At 45.3% G+C, this 5,076-nt stretch overlaps 1 long non-coding RNA gene across 1 annotated transcript in view; it reads right to left on the bottom strand.

The window, feature by feature from the left end:
* The window catches only part of LOC102372565, a 5,340-nt gene extending 1,969 nt beyond the window's left edge, over positions 1-3,371 (bottom strand). Inside the window, exons 1-2 of the long non-coding RNA XR_324116.1 lie at positions 3,331-3,371; positions 1,903-2,002 (exon numbers count right to left, since the gene is read on the bottom strand). This is a non-coding gene — a long non-coding RNA (uncharacterized LOC102372565). The remainder of the gene's footprint in view (positions 1-1,902; positions 2,003-3,330) is intronic.
* Positions 3,372-5,076: the final 1,705 nt, after the last annotated feature.

The raw sequence follows: 5,076 nt of genomic DNA, 5'->3' as shown, positions 1-5,076 counted from the left end.
GAAAGAGATGAACAGCTGAGAGTAGTAGAACAATTTAGGGATTACTTAGAGAAGCTAGATTTTTTCAAGTTGGCAGGGCAGGATGGGATGCACCCTAAGGAACATAAGACATTGGCTGAGGTAATTTCAAAGCCATTGAGAATTTGTGGAGCTTGGGTGACGCCCAAATGATTAGAAAGAGGTCAATATAGTGCCCATCTTTAAGAAAGGAAAGGAAGAGGATCCAGAGAATGACAGACCAGTCAGCCTGACCTCAATACCTGGAAAGATCACAGAACAGGTCTTAAAGGAATCTATTGTTAAAGCACCTAGAAGAGAACAAGGTGATCAAGAGCATCCAGCATGTCATGCCTGACAAATCTTATTTCATTCTACAATAAGGTGACAGGCTCTGTGGATGGCTGGGGGTGGGAAGGGTTGCAAGCAATACACCTCGACTTTTGCAAGGCTTTTGACACCATCTCCCACAACATTCTTATTAAGAAGCTAAGGAAATACAGACTGAACAAAAGTACTGTAAGGTGGATACCTAACTGGTTGCATCTTCATGCTCAATTTGCGTGTCTACACAAGAAGTTTACTGCACAATTGACTAATTAACTGCACAGTAAGTGTTTCAGCATCTATACATGCACCCCTATTAGGGTGCAAAACTAAATAAACTCCACAACTAATAAACTCCACTCTAGAAAGTCCACTCTGGCTGGCCAGGCTCCAGTCTTGGGCAATGCACACTGTCACCATATGCATGCCTCCCTGCTTTTTTTGGCTACAAGTTTTTTTAATACCAGGATCTCCCAGTGTCAAAACCTCCCTGCACTGCAAATCAGTAGTGTGGGGAATGCCTGCATGTGTAGTATGTGCAGCACTACAGGTGGGTCTGCAGTGTCACATACCACACGTGTACTTGTCTGTATGTGTTCATATTGAGCAGGGGGGCAGGCTAGATGAGCTTTTGAAGTCCCTTCCAGCCCAATGATCCTATGAATTATCAGGACTTTAGTAATGTAAATTGATTGACTAGCTGAAATGAAAAAATATGCTATCAGAACACAACTGAATTTTGCTTTGAAGCCTCAATTTGTAAGGCAAATTAAAAACAAAAAGAGCAATTTATTTTTAAAGCTTTGTGGTGTAACTGTGTATATACTGCCAGAGTTATTGCTTTGTCTGCTGCTCGAGTGAAGAGAGGAAAAATTGACAATGAATAACCTCTGTGATATTACTTTGTTTTCAAATGGATAATGGCATGCATTTAAGAGAAATATTGGAAGCCCATGCTTCTCCCTCTCTCTTTCACTGGAACGGATTGAGGATGAACATTCCATTTTAAAAGCTTATCGTTGATCGTAAAATTTGTTTTTGTTCTGCATTAGAATGAAAATGAGTTCCATTTTCATTTAAGAAAATGGAATTAAATTAAAATATTTGTTGTTGAATCAGAACCTGCACTTTTGGGTCTCCAAGGTGAATGCCAGAGGTTCACAAAACTGTCACAAAACTTTCTGAAGAAAAACTCAGTCAGCAACAGTTTAGAGCTTTTTCAAAAATGTTCTGATCACTCCTTTTCACCTGGAGTCTTTTGCTCAATACGTCTTTTGCTCAATACGTCTTTTGCTCACCCAAGTCCTTAGGGTGGGAGAAATCTTAGTCTTATTTTCATTGTAGTTATGGCTATCGATGGATTAATCATGGATGGTCTGTGAGTCATCAATGTGCCATAGACACAAAAGAGGCATATGTAGGCTCATAATGTATCAAATACGGTATTTTCAACAGATACAGGGATTTAATGAGACCTTATCTAGAATTTTGGTTATCCATGTTTGAGAAAGATGACTTAAAAGTGGACAGAGTATAGAGGATGTCACCCTAAGATCATCAGGGGGCTGCATAGCCTACCTTACAAGAGAGGATTTAGGACTCCTCTATCCAATGAAGGTGGATAGCAGGGCTGCTGTCTATAAATGCATCAGAAGGTACACATCAGGGTGAGGAAAAACTGTTTAAGTGAAAAAGCAATGTTAGCATAAGAACAAATGTGCATTCATTTGACATGAATAAAGTAAAAGAAGGTTTCCAACCATGAGAAGAGCAAAATTCTGGGACCATGTTCCAATAGGAGCAGTGTGGTAAAATCCCAATTCATTTTAAGATGGAGCTTTATTATTTTATAGTAAGTGTTATATGATGGATTTGCCTACAATAGCTGGTTATTTTAGTTTCTATGAGTACTGGCTATTTATGAATGTCAACTCCAGGCACAGCTCTATATTTATGTGCCTAAATATTACGTTGGGGATCTAAACTTGGACATTATTTTAACCACTCTGTACCTAGCAACTATCCTTTATAAAATGGCATACTTTTATTGTAACTGGGGGCTTTTTTGGGGCTGGTCTGTCATTGGCCAACCCACCTGTTTCTGGGTCAACTGCCCGCCTCCTCGTCTGCCATGCCTTGATGACACATAATTATGGTGTTAATTAGGCGGGAGGCTTTCCAGTCTCACCCCAAAGCCAGGGGGTGCTATCTGCAGCTCTGTTCCTCCCCTACACCACAGCCCAAGCCTCACAGATGGCATCCAGGTTAATATTACTCCTGGCCTGAAAATGGAGCAAACTGAGTCCAAAGTTGGGCTCTATCTACATGCACATTCATACCACCTCCCATCTCACAGGAGGCCTCTTCCACCTCCCCCTCTTTTACCAGGGCCTCTGGCATACTGCCCATTACCAGGCCACACACCACCACCCTGCTTCTCTTTGAGCCACCCCTCTGGGCCATCAGGCTTCACTACTCACATATTGGCCTTGCTATGCAGTCCCTTCAGTTCCCATGAGTTCCCCTACCCTGTGTGGTCCAGCCTTGTACCAAATCCTGGGCTAATTCCACCCCATGCCCCTCAACGGGCAAACACACACACACACACACACACACACACACACACACACACACACACACACAGGGCTCCTAGCTCTCTGGTTTCCCCCTCACTGGGGCTCCTCTTCTCCGCACCCTCACTGGGGCCATGGGGCTTCTCTCCCTGGCAGGGGCTCAGGTGGCCGTAGCCATGCCTGGCCCCATCTGTGTCTTACACCCTCCTTGGGCTCAGGTGGCCTGCCCCGTTTGTACCCACAGTGTTGTGGGGACTACTGGTTAAGGCACCCTGACACACCTTTCACAAGGGTGGTAACTGGCCTGGCATTTCCTGGGGGCTCCTGCACCACTGGGAGCCCCACCAGGCCACCCACTCTCAGCAGAGTACAGTTTTAGGTCATGCCCAGGACCAGGAGCCTCCAAACAATCCCCTTAATTTCCTGCCTTTACCTCCAAAGATGTTGCATTCAGCCTTGCAGCCAAGTGATGTTTCTGCCTGACCTGCCAGTAGCAAACTGCTCTGTTTATATAGGCAGCCAGAGATCTAAATGGCTGCTGCAATCAAGCACCTGCTGGCTGCTTGTCTCAGCCCTTAAAGTGGCAGACACCAAGAGTGCCCTGCCACATGTATTACTATTTCAGATGAGTCTAATGAATTTAACTCAGGAGTAGGTAACCTATGGCCTCTGGGCTGAATCTTGCCCACAAAGGGATTGGATCCAGCCCATGAAGGTCCATTCCTATCTGCATTTTACTAAGGGTGTGCCAATTCTTCATTCTTGTTCTGGTCTGCATTTTGCTAATGGCATGCTGATCATCTCTGGCTGCTCCAGCCAACTGCTACACTGTCCCTGGAATGGTGAATGGGAAAGGTGGCCTGTGGCACCAACTGGGTTGCAAATTGCAGCCAATTCTTGTAAAAGGCTGCTGTTCTCTGATTTAACACATATATGGCTCGCTTAAACTAGAGTCTTGTAGTGCACTATTTGCTATATAAATATCATCACCATTAGAAGTGCTTTTTTGTTATCAATTTTTTTTGGTTGAGGATATATAGCTTATTTTTTGAATCAGCTGCGGTTGTGCAACACAGTGAAATCCAACTTCTCAACTCTAAAAGAACTGATTCTGCACTGCAAAGTTATCAACTAGTTGATCCTGATTTACAAAGTCATATCATTATTCCCCTTGGGAAAGAGAAATGCATGAGATTCAAAGTACTACACAGGAACCCAGATGGGAGCCCAGAAAGGGTGGCTGTACCTTAAGGAAATGATCCTTCGGGCACAGAGGGAGACAATTCTGATGCGAGGAAAAAGAGGGAAAGGGGCCAGGAGGCTTCCTTGGCTGACCAGAGAAATCCAGGGCAGCCTGCGGACTAAAAGGGGAGCATATAAAAAGTGGAAACGGGGAGAGATTACCAAAGAGGAGTATATCTCCTCTGCTCGCACTTGTAGGGAGGCAGTTACATGGGCCAAAGCTACCATGGAGCTGAGGATGGTATCCCAAGTAAAGGATAACAAAAAATTGTTTTTTAGCTATATAGGGAGTAAAAGGAAGGCCCAGGGTGGAATAGGACCCCTACTAAATGGGCAGAAGCAATTGGTGACGGACAGGGGGGACAAGGCTGAACTCCTCAACGAGTTCTTTGTCTCAGTGTTCCTAAGCGAGGGGCAGGACAAGGCTCTCACTGGGATTGTAGAGAGGCAGCAGCAAGGCACCAGACTGCCATGTGTAGACCCTGAGATGGTGCAGAGTCACTTGGAGGAACTGGATGCGTTTAAGTCGGCAGGCCCGGATGAGCTCCATCCGAGAGTACTGAAGGCACTGGCTGACGTCATTGCCCAGCCACTGGCAGTAATATTTGAACACTCGTGGCGCACGGGCCAGGTCCCAGAGGACTGATAAAGGGCCAATGTGGTCCCCATTTTCAAGAAGGGGAGGAAGGAGGACCGGCCTGTCAGTCTCACCTCCATCCTAGGCAGTCTTCGAAAAAATTATCAAGGCTCACATTTGCGACAGCCCAGCAGGACAAATTATGCTGAGGGGAAGCCAGCACGGGTTTGTAGCAGGCAGATCATGCCGGACTAATCTGGTCTCTTTTTATGACCAGGTTACAAAACACCTGGACGCAGGAGTAGGGGTTGATGTCATATACTTAGACTTCAGGAAGGCCTTCGATACGGTATCCCACAC

The sequence above is a fragment of the Alligator sinensis genome, unplaced genomic scaffold (assembly GCF_000455745.1).
Source record: "Alligator sinensis unplaced genomic scaffold, ASM45574v1 scaffold436_1, whole genome shotgun sequence".
Classification (NCBI taxonomy): domain Eukaryota; kingdom Metazoa; phylum Chordata; order Crocodylia; family Alligatoridae; genus Alligator; species Alligator sinensis.
Note: the sequence above shows the minus strand (reverse complement) of the source record. Positions and strands in the feature narration are given on the sequence as shown.